Genomic DNA, 12,543 nt, shown 5'->3' with positions numbered 1-12,543 from the left:
CAGAATATGGGGAAATTTGAACCACCAGAATCCCTAAGACACCATGGTTAGTCTAGGCAAAAGCTTACTTTCTTGTCTCACTGTAGCACAATCTTCCTCTAGCTTTCTCACTCTCACCAATTGCTAAAAGAATAACCACTAGCACCACAAAAGTCTTGAATATTTTCATACCTCACTTGGCCCTCAGTGCATAGAATGAGTGAGTTATCCATTCCTTTTGTGAAGTAATTCCAAATGATTTCCTCTTGTCATCCTTGAATGGTGGCCTAATAGCATTGTTCTGTCCATGTAGCCACTTTTCACTCATGTCAAGCGATCAAAAAGAAGTTCAAACAATAGTTTTCCCAGCAGGAATGAAACTAATTTGTTTGCTAAGAAAAGAAGCTCAGCAGTAACCTAACTTCAGTGTTCATCACAGGACTCAAAAATAACCGAGAATCTTTAGAAAAAGCAGAAGGCAGAGAAGGAGGAAAACCTGTTTCCTTAGTCCTGGCAGACCTGGTCTCAGGAGGGTCATGAGTTCGGTGGATTATACAAATCCGTATAAATGTAATTATCCATATTTATATGTCTCTGAAATCTGTGCACATTAGCTCCACACAGTAGTATGATCATGCTTCTAATCCCATTATTCTTCTCTTTGCAGAGAACACCACCAGGGGCTTTGCTGGGAACAAAATGTGATACTTTTTTTTAGAGGATTTAGGCTCAGCTCTTCTAGCTCATTGATAATGTGACTACGAAGGTGGTGTGAATATAAAGGTCAGTGCATGACTTTCCCTCAGCTTCCCATAGAGACACACATGGGAAAGAGGAATAGAGGATATGCAGAGCAAATAAGAAGTACATAAAGAGATGCTTAGATGAGTAATGGACCTTTGTGCAGTTGTCCCTAGTAGGGATGAAAATTTATTTGTTGACATGGATCCACACAGCTGCCTGCCATTTTTAGACATTACTTATGGGTGCAGCTATGGGTATAGTCTTGCTGACTTTTTTGATGAATCACCACAGTTGCCTTACCCACAAACCTTGTTCTGAAGTTCCCTTAGAGTGAAACATCTGGGATCCACCAAGTTGAGGGCCACATGCTTACAATAACACAGTGTATAGAAGCCTGACAAGGGATGGTGACACACATCTTTTTCCTTCATGCCTCAGACAGTGGGACACATTCTGTCACTTCTGCATGTTATGGTCTGTTCTGGAGTCCAAACTATCTTAAGTCCATACTTGGCACCATTCTTGGCTTCTCTGTTTAATTGACTTCATCACACACAATAAAACCAGTATTTCTACACATTTAAGAAACAACAGTTCGCTCTGCCCTTCACACAACACATAATTCCACTGTGGGTGTAAGGTATTTTGCCATGTCTAAAGCATTGTCTTTTCCAACTATTCCTGAGTTTATTTATTTATTTATTTATTTATTTGCTGCATTTGTTAACTGCCGCTCTCAGCCCTAGGGCGACTCGCGGCGGTGTACAACATATAAAAAACATATTTTACAATAAACTACAATGACAAAAACAACATATCACTAGTACACTATCATCTAATTACACTAAAATAATCCGCTTCGTCTTATCATAGAATCATAACCAGTCTCGTAGTCTATATTCCGTTCCAGTTGTCATTTCCAGTTACTGTAGCATTTAGTTAAATGCCTTCTCGAATAGCCATGTCTTCAGGCTCTTCCGGAAGGACATAAGGGAGGGCGCCTGTCTGATGTCAACGGGGAGGGTGTTCCACAGCCGGGGGGCCACCACTGAGAAGGCCCTATCCCTCGTCCCCGCCAGGCGTGCCTGTGAGGCAGGTGGGATCGAGAGAAGGGCCTCCCCAGACGATCTCAAGGTCCTCGTGGGCTCATAGGCCGAGATGCGGTCCGAAAGGTATTTTGGGCCGGAACCGTTTAGGGCTTTGTAGGATAGCACCAGCACCTTAAATTGGGCCCGGTAGCAGATCGGCAGCCAGTGGAGCTGGAACAACAAGGGCGTTGTATGCTCCCTGCGTCCTGCTCCTGTTAGTAACATGGCTGCCGCGCGCTGGACTAGCTGAAGCTTCTGGGCCGTCTTCAAGGGCAGCCCCACGTAGAGAGCGTTGCAGTAGTCAAGGCGGGATGTGACCAGAGCGTGTACCACCGTGGCCAAGTCAGACTTCCCAAGGTACGGGCGCAGCTGGCGCACGAGCCTAAGCTGTGCAAATGCTCCCCTGGTCACCGCTGAAACCTGGGGATCCAGGCTCAGCGATGAATCCAGGATCACACCCAAGCTGCGAACCTGCGCCTTCAAGGGGAGTGCGACCCCATCCAGCACAGGCTGTAACCCTATACCCTGCTCGGCCTTGCGACTGACCAGGAGTACCTCTGTCTTGTCTGGATTTAATTTCAGTTTGTTCGCCCTCATCCAGTCCATTACAGCGGCCAGGCACTGGTTCAGGACCTCGACAGCCTCCTTAGTAGCAGGTGGGAAGGAGTGACAGAGTTGGACATCATCTGCGTACAGATGACACCGCACCCCGAAACTCCATATGATCTCACCCAGCGGCTTCATGTAGATGTTAAACAGCATGGGGGACAATATAGAGCCCTGAGGAACCCCACAGGTCAAAGGCTGTGGTGTTGAACAGGAGTCCCCCAATAACACCTTCTGGGTACGGCCCTCCAGAAATGACTGGAGCCACTGCAGAGCAGTGCCCCCAAGACCCATTTCCACAAGGCGCCACAGAAGGATACCGTGGTCGACGGTATCGAAGGCCGCTGAGAGGTCCAGGAGCACCAACAGGGACACAATCCCCCTGTCTAGCTCCCGGCGCAGATCATCCACTAAGGCAACCAAGACCGTCTCGGTACCATGCCCCGGTCTGAAACCAGACTGTGCCGGATCCAGATAATCCGTGTCTCTCAAGAATACCTGGAGTTGTGAGGCCATCACGCTTTCCATGACTTTGCCCAAAAAGGGGAGATTGGAAACAGGCCGAAAGTTGTCAAATTTGGTGGGGTCCAATGATGGTTTCTTCAACAGCGGTTTTATAATAGCCTGTTTTAGGCTCGCTGGAATTTTGCCTTCCCGAAGGGAGGCATTAACCACCACCGTTACCCACTCAGCCAATCCCCCTCTGGCCTCCTTCAGAAGCCAGGATGGGCAGGGGTCTAGGATGGACGTGGTGGGCCTCATTCCTCCGAGTATCTTGTCCACATCCTCGGGCTTCACAAACTGAAAAGAATCCATCAAAATAGGACAAGCAGGTGCTCGTGTCACATCCTCGGAGACTGCATTTAACATGGTGTCCAGCCCAGAACGGATCAAGGCGACTTTGTCTGCAAAGAACCGAGCAAATGCTTCGCAGCGCGTGACCGAATTGTCAGGGCTCCCGCCTGAGGTGGCGGGAGTTAAAAGACCTCTGACAATCCGAAACAACTCCGCCGGACGGTTTTTTGCAGACACAATAGTGGCCGCAAAGAAAGTTTTCTTTGCGGCTTTTATTGCCGCGGCATATGCCCTTAGAAAGGACACAAACCGTGCTCGAGTTGACTCGCTTGGGTCCGAATGCCACACGCTCTCTAGTTCCCTCTTCCTTCGCTTCATCACTGCCAGCTCCTCAGTAAACCAAGGAGCTGGTTTAGCTCGGCTACTTGAGAGGGGACGTTCCGGAGCGATCATGTCAATTGCCCTGGTCATCTCCCCATTCCAGAGAGCGACCAAGGCGTCGACATGGTCACCTACCGAGGTGGGGGGAAAATTCCCAAGAGCCGTCAGGAATCCATTCGGATCCATAAGCCTCCTGGGGCGGACCATCTTAATGGGTCCTCCACCTTTGCGGAGGTTAGGGGGCGCAGTGAGCCTAAATCTGATCAGGAAGTGGTCAGTCCATGGCAACAGAGAGATGGACAACTCCTCCACACCGCCACCCTGCTCCCATCCCTGGCAGAAAACCAAGTCCAATGTATGTCCAGCGCAGTGGGTGGGGCCAGATATTTGTTGGGACAGCCCCATGGTCGCCATGGCAGACATGAAGTCCTGAGCCGCTCCTGTGAGGGTCGCCTCGGCATGGATATTGAAGTCCCCCAGCACAAGAAGCCGTTGGGACTCCAACGTCAGGCTCGAGACCACCCCCGCTAGCTCAGGTAGGGAGACTGTAGTGCAGCGAGGTGGACGGTACACTAGCAGAATCCCTATTCTGTCCCGGTCACCCACCCTCAGGTGAACGCCTTCGAAATTTGTGGTCTGCGGGATGGGACTCCTGGTCAGATGGATGGAATCTCTATAGACCACTGCGACCCCGCCTCCCCGTCCCCCGGATCTCGGTTGGTGCTGTACGGAGAAGCCTGGAGGACAAAGCTGGGTAAGATTTACGCCTCCAGCCTCATCCAGCCAGGTCTCCGTAATGCATGCCAGGTCTGCCCGCTCATCCAGGATTAAGTCCTGGATAAAGGTCGTTTTTCCGTTGACAGACCTGGCATTCAACAGCACCACCTTCAATCCAGAGGGCCCGCTCACCTGGTTACACCAATTTACCTTAGGAGACCGATTTGGGATTATTAATGTAGATACGCGGTCCGAATTAGGCCGAATTTGAGGTCTCCTTTTTCCGCATCTCCCCCTCACCACCACGACCTCTATGGGGGCCCCTCGGCTAGTGGAACACCTCCCCTCCTCCATGCCGCAATCCAAAACCAAGGTCTTAGTTTCTGTTCCGCTAGTTGTTTGGTTTGTTGGCCCTTGCCAACTCCCTTTCTCCCCTTCCTCCCCCCTCCTCGCCTCATTTTTGTTCACAGGTTCCAGCCCACCTCCTCCCTTGCCCCTTCCACTGGTCAATAATAACAGGGACAGTACAAATAGGGGGATGGGTAACCACATGGATAACAATAGATTCAGATGGTGGTAGGCGTTCCAGCCACACCAGTTAGATAGTTCGTAAAGTGCAAGAGTCTTAAAGTGCAACACAGTCAATAACACAACTCAGTCAACAACACAAGTGCGTGCCGTTGGGGCAAATTCATAAAGTGCAAGATCTTAAAGTGCAACAGATACCCGAAACTGGCTATCAACGCTAACTAAAGTGCGGCATAGAGGGATAAGGAAGGGGGCGTAAGTGCTAGTATAGTTTAGCAGCAAGTGGCAGGCGCCTTAAAGTGCTAGGTGCGTTCTTGTATTAACTTAGCAGCGAAAGACAACCAAGGAACGTACTATGTTAGTAATATGTAAACACACTATTATGAAGATGTCGGTGATAGCAATTAGGTAAGGTTATTATGATTCAAGATGTAATCTCTAGACGGTTGAACTAAAAAGCGGATGGGTCTTCCATCTTCCGGAGATGATCAACACGGCGGTGGCCAGCACAATTGGTCTATTACAATATCTATCAACACAAGGAAAGGCCAGCACAAAGGTCTACACAATATCGGTCAACACAGCAACACAGCAAAGGTCAACACAAAGGCCTACTTGCGGCTTGCCTAGATGGTGGAGGCCCAAAAGGTAGAAGGTGGTAAAGGCCGTTCAGGACGCGACAAGCCTTGTTGCAGGCACTGCTGGAGGATAGAAATCAGCTGGAACGCCGGGGCTGGAAGGATGGAGAACCAGGGAGGGCCGGGGAATCAGCCGGAGCGACGGGGCCAGAGCGATGGAAAACCAGCGGGGCCCAGGACCCAGCGCCTCCAGATCGCGGCGATGCCGACAGCAGCCAAGATGGTCATTGATTGGTAAGTGACTTGTTTTTAAATTCCCTGCATAGAGATGGGCCAAATTCCCTGTGTGATGTTAATCACTGTTGCCCACTTTTGTTGCCTGTTTGTAAATAAAATGATGACACTGTGTGTGGGAGGAGCCAAAATGCTCATTTCCCTAGATTGCTAATGCAGAGGCTTGGGGAAAGGGCTAATTTAAAACCACTTCCTATGATTTACAATGCAAAGTCTCTTGAAAAGATGAGGGTTAATTTAAAACCACTTCCTATGATGAGTTGCCTGAGGGCTGAGAAAAGTGGTATATAAATAAAGTAAATAAATAAATAAATAAATTCTGGAGGGACAATGGAAGGAAATCTGAGTGCAAATGACCCCAGGGAAAGTGCCACCTTAAGAAAGGCACTTCTGTTTCAGTCAAAGGGATTTGAAGGCAGGGCTGCTTTAAAGTATACCTGTTTTAAAAAGTGTACTGATATCCTTGTAATGGGAGGAGTCATTGCCTACCCATGTGATGGGAATTAATTGGATGGTTGAGTTATAAGCTGGAGGAGGCACTCTCAGTGTGATGGGAATGCGTAAATTCTTTGTCTTCATTAAAGACAGAACCCCATGAAACTCCACTCTTTCCCCCACTTTCCCTCAGTTTCTCCAACTCAATGTGATGAAATCCAATAAGACAAACATGAAAGATAGATAGCTGTATGTGAGAGATACGGTGATGAATACAATACTTTCCAGTTTTCTCTCTACCATGATTCTGACAAAATGTTTTTCTCTCACCACCAGCCAAACTAGCTGCTCAGTGCTTCAAGAGGAAAGCCTCCATGGGTGCCAACAGAGCAAATTACAAGAAGCACTTTTTTGTTGTGACTCTGCCTGGAAGAGTTGGGAAATGTCAACTCCCCTTTCTTATCCATGGTTGTCCTAGGGTTGTTCCCTACCCCATCCTGCCATGGCTGCTATTTATAGTTGTCATAATATCTCCTGAAAGTGAGGAGAAAACAATTACAACTGATACTTTCCACTATCACAAGCTTCTTATAGGAATGCTCAATAATTGGTTAAAAGTATAAACAATGCTGAGACGACAATGTTCTCAGTCAAAAGAGCAGAGTCAGCATGTTTCACAACAACTTCCAGCAGATGGTCTTTTTAACTTGGAGTGCCAAGTAGCAGCATGACCAAATGGTTTAAAGATAAGTACACAAGCCTATCTCATATTTTATTCTATGGCAAGGAAATCAGCCTGCCTGCCTGCCTGCCTGCCTGCCTGCCTCCTTCCTTCCTTCCTTCCTTCCTTCCTTCCTTCCTTCCTTCCTTCCTTCCTTCCTTCCTTCCTTCCTTCCCATCAAATGGCATTTCTACTACTTTCCACTGTGTTACTGTAAGATGAACTCTCTGAAGGTAATACAGTTCAGTTTTAAACATATAGGCAATGTCCCTGATTGGTAAAATGAACAGCTGGTATCTTATATTTGCATAATCTTTTTTTTGCTGCAAAATTCTCTACCTTTATCATACAATAACCCAACACATATTGCCAGACATGCAATGGTGACATTAACTTCTAGGACCTCTGAAAAAGATCTGGGAGTTTCCAAAGGATGCCTTCACTGATATGCATCTGGTGAGAGAGATATGGCCCAATTTTGCTCAGATGTCACTCTCAATTGTCCACTAGTTGGCTATGGCAGAGTGGGAAACATGGAAACAATGGGTTTACAAGGAGGGCCTTTTTGCCTGCATAACATCTCTATATGCAGAATCTCAGCCAGTGATTTTTTAAAAATCCATCAAGATCATGAGTCTCCTTTGTGGAGAGAAAAATGATGTATAAATAAATAAATAAATAAATAATCTAATCTCAGAAGAAATGGAATAAAATAAAAATTGAAACTGGAACTGGAGCTAATAGCAGATTAATTCAAAGCATTCCATGAAGATCCTTTTTTAAAAGAACAAATAACTCACAAAGATTCTGGATTCAGATTTTCCATCAAAATAGATATCCAGCTTGAAAGTAACTATTCTGATTCCCCTCAACCTGTCTGGGTAGGTGAATCAAGGAAATATGAGCATGTTACTCTTTGGAAGCTAAGTTCAAGAATCTTCCAGCCCGACTATGAAACTTCCTATCTTCTGGGTAAAACCAGTTAGCTGTGATGTGTTGCCAATTATCTGAGATAGATCTCTACTTACCATACATTTATTTTATTTATTATTTATTTAGATTTAAAGGCAATTAAATATCATATTTGCTCATAAGGCAAACTGAAATTGAAATTTAAGAATGATCACAACAATGTGTATGTTTCTAAGTGGCCATAAAATATCTAGGTGTATAGTTAGATGTATACCTTGTCTATAACAACAACACCTTGGTCTATAAGTGGACTTCTGTGCTCATGAAAAGAGAGGGGACATTTGTATTTTTGTACCTAATTTCCAAGCCAAATCTGTAAAACAAAAATTCACCCCACTCAAACCCAACATAAAAATGTGTTAGTGTGGATCTGCTTGCCATTACCACCCCCTAAAAAAAATAAATCACAGGGATAACACAACAGACTACTTTGTTTTTGGTATGAACATATACCTTCAAGTTAACAGGACTCCACAATATGCTAAAATCTTCATGGCTGACTTAGAGCAACACTTCCTTAACTCCTGCACCAAGAAATCTCTCTTTTCTACCTGAGTTACATTGATGATATCATAACTTGAGCATTAGGAAGAGACCATATTTTTATGACTCTGAGAAACATATGACATTGTATATTAGTGAAGTGCCTATTGTGTTGTTCAGATGGCATGATCCTGACTGATGTTTTGCATTTCTGCTGCTATTCATGTATATATCCTGCTTAAAAAATCTGTTCATAGGCACTTCACGCTATGCATGAAGTAGAGTGAAGTGTACAGTGGGTCATGCTACCAATTTCTTTCTCTCAATAGTTATTCTCAAAGATATTACAAGATTCATTTGCATGAGCATTTTTCAGTACTCAGCTAAACACCCTGTGTGTGTGTATACAGTTTCTGCAGTGTCAATTGATTCATCTAAAGGAGAAAGCCATAGCTATCTCTCATATTTCCCAACAGAACATATGGCATAGCCCTCTTGGGACGTTGCCGCCCAAGCATGGAGATGGGAGATGACAAGATGGAGTGCTTCCCTAACATAGAGCCTCTTAGCTCATGACATGCTACAATTTCTTAGCATGGTCAGTATTTTTCAATACTTCTTATGTAATTCCTCACATAATCTGGATAAAACATAAAGACAGCATTAGGATAATAGATTCCATTCTTTCTCTGAGTGCTATCTGACATTTTCTGTGCAGGTATAAGAAAAGCTGCTTTTGTGGCTTTGCACAATGTTGACATTTGAGGCTTTTTGAGATCCTTAATGCACTGATCTCTTATAAGATCTGAAAGCCTCTATCCACTTGTAAACTTTATTCCAAAAATTCACATGGATTTTCTTTTCTTTTCTAGTAGTCTTGTGGCATCTTAGGGGAACCATGGGTTCTTCTGTTATAGTTCTCTCCAGCCCGCATTTAAAGAACACCAGTGTAAAGAAAATTACAGAAGTTTTATTTCAAAACATTTGAAGGGCCAGGGCTTCCTTACCTAGAGCACCATCTCTGCTCCAATTTTTTTGCTGTCTTAGCTAAAGGACAACATTTATTTATTTATCGTATTAGAAGCAAACTGAGGGTATAGTTGTAATGTATTTAAAAAGCAAATTTTAAAAACTTGGAATTATACTAGTAGTGACCAGTAGGTGGCCACTTGGAGTGCCTGTGGTGTTGCTATAAGAAGGTCCTCCATCATCCATGTGGCAGAGCTCATGCCTGTGGTTTGCTGTTCTCCACACTCGCATGTCGTGGACTCCACTTTGTAACCCCATTTCTTAAGGTTAGTTCTGCATCTTGTGGTGCCAGAGTGCAGTCCATTCAGCACCTTCCAAGTTGCCTAGTCTTCTGTGGGCCCAGGAGGGAGTCTCTGAATCATTATCAGACTTTAATTGAAGTTCCAGGTTTTAGCCTGCCACTTTTGGACTCTCGCTTACTGAGAGGTTCCTGTGAGCATCTCTGTAGATCTTAGAAAACTATTTCTTGATTTAAGGCATTGGCATGCTGGCTGATATCTGAACACGGGATGGGCCAGAGATGTCACTGCTTTGGTCCTTTCATTATTGGCTGCTACTTCCCAGCGGATGTCAGGTGGTGCAATACAACTAAACAGTATAATTTCTCCAGTGGTGTAGGGCATAGACATCCTGTGATAATGCGGCATGTCTCATTAAGAGCCACATCCACTGTTTTAGCGTGGTGAGATATGTTCCACATTGGGCATGTGTACTCAGCAGCAAAGCAACAAAGTGCAAGGGCAGATGCCTTCACTGTAGAAATTATTCCTTTCTTTTTCAAATCGTACACAAGAACCTGCTTCAAACTGACAGGTGAACTTATGCCAAGACTGGGCAAAGGACAGCATCTTCCACTGAACTTTAATAGATGGAGCTTAAGGGCAGGCGACAAGTTGCACACAAGTTGGCCACTACTACACCATCATAAACCCCAGCGCTTGTTATGAGAAGTGGTTGCCTTGCCGTGTGAGATGAAAGTACTGGTATTTAGTCCTAGATTTTGCAGTACAAAATGGTTTTCCTCTTAATTATTTCATCTGTGAAATTTGGCACTAAAATAAATTTAAAATGTGTGCCACTTAATTTACAGGAATCCATGCTTCCCAAGCAATTATTCTTTAAATTGCTTTTACAGTATTTACACCAAGTCTTTTCTTTTTAATAAGCTAGGCAAATTGAGTTCCCAGAGTTCTTTGTTTTACAAAAACAGCATGAAATAACCTAAGTATAAAGGCTTTAGAATTTTACAGTGATTTTTTTTCTTTTTCATTCTCTTTGCCCCCCATTCTCTTTTGCTTATGTGAAAACTGCAAAAAAGTTGGATTTAGATGGACTCCCTGTAAACCTTTCAACATGACATGGCTGCAAGAAATGTTAGCCCACAGTTGGATGCAGATAATCCACTGGAGCACACCATGATGTTAAGCTACTACAAAAATATCTTTAAGTCCAGACTTCAGAGCAGATGTCAGCCTTTGAAGAGCCTTTCAAGTACAAAGTGAATGGCTCAAATCAATCTCACATAAACAAGAAAAATAAACTACAAACACTGAGCAGCCCCGGCCTGATACCAGGTAGGGGGAAATCAAGCAAAGCTTTCAGTCTTTAAAATGTCCACATTTGACAGCACTGAAAATACACAAATAATATGTCATCTCTCCTTTGTTTGGACTTCTCATTTCATTTTCCTTTATCACCGGCTCAGCAGTAGAATGCCAATGGGAAGCACACAAAGAGGAGCCAGTTTGCCCATCTGAATGTATGCGTTTGAAGTGGAAAGGCCATTTCTCTGAAGAGGGACAAGAAAGGCAGATCTGAATAATTCTCTAGAATATTTCACTAGGTCAGTAGATTTCCAGGGAGGATCAAAAACCATAGTTGAAGGCCTGGGGAAGACCTTTCACAGAGGGATTTTAAAAAGGTAATTTAATATTCTCAAAAGCAGTAACAGTGTACATGCATTAAAGTGGATGTCAAGGTTTCAAATTCAAGAGATGTTACACTCAGAAGGGGAGTGTACAGCCTCTGGGCTGCAAAGAGTTCTTCCCATGCTCCTCCCTCCGCAACTCCCATCCCTCCGAGGATACACACAAGCCTTTCTGCCTCAACTTTTGAAAATTAGGGCAAAACACTGCCTTGACTTTGAATCCCATTCTGGGAGGAAAATGGCATACAAAAGCAACAAATGGATACATAATGCCAAACAGATTGAAAAAAGCCAAAAAATAAAACTAGGAATGGTGCTCTTACAAATTTTGGATTTGTTCAGTGCAGAGGCTCATTGGCAACACAGAGAGGAAATCGACTCCCCCAGTGGCACAACTGGCACAACTTCATCACACTAGAGAATGAATCCACTTTCCACCTCATGCAGAATTCTGAGGTTTGTAGTTTAGTGAAGCTGTTAAAGCCCAGTGACTATATTCTGTTCACTAAACTGAAGGAACACCTTGATGGAAAACACTTTTCTGTCGATGACGAGGTGAAAACTGAAGTGATGAACTGGCTGAAAAAGGCAGAGGGAAGCTTCTATTACACAGGCATCAAAAACTCATCCCATGGATGATAAAAAGTATTGATCTGAATGGTAATTACGTGGAAAAAATAATGTAGAACATATGCTACAATCCATATAAGTTATATTAAAATATATTCATTCTTTGTATTTTTAATTTATTTATTTTATTTCACAGTTTTGTATACCGAGCTTCTCAACCTCGTTGAGGGACTCAGCCCGGTTTACAGCCATAAAAACATATACATTCATTAAAATATCATATATCACAAATTACACATCAACTTTAAAATACACCAAATATAAAACTACAGTGGTCAGTCGTCCTATTAAGATGGATCTATATCCACTTCCACCCAGAGTCCTATGGTGTTGTCTCATTCCTCGAAGGCCTGACTCCACAGCCACGTCTTCACCCGTTTCCTAAATGTTAGAATGGATGGGGCGGTTCTGGCCTCCAGAGGGAGAGAGTTCCAGAGTCGCGGGGCCACCACCGAGAAGGCCCTGTCCCTCGTCCCCACCAGGCGTGCTTGCGAGGCTGGTGGGACCGAGAGCAGGGCCTCTCCAGATGATCTTAGTAATCTTGATGGTTCGTAGGGGAGAATACGTTCGGAGAGGTAAACAGGGCCGGAGTTGTTTAGGGCTTTATAGGTCAACACCAGCACTTTGAATTGTGCT

The sequence above is a fragment of the Anolis sagrei genome, chromosome 1, assembly GCF_037176765.1.
Source record: "Anolis sagrei isolate rAnoSag1 chromosome 1, rAnoSag1.mat, whole genome shotgun sequence".
In the NCBI taxonomy this organism is placed as follows: domain Eukaryota; kingdom Metazoa; phylum Chordata; class Lepidosauria; order Squamata; family Dactyloidae; genus Anolis; species Anolis sagrei.
This window is presented reverse-complemented; position numbering follows the sequence as displayed.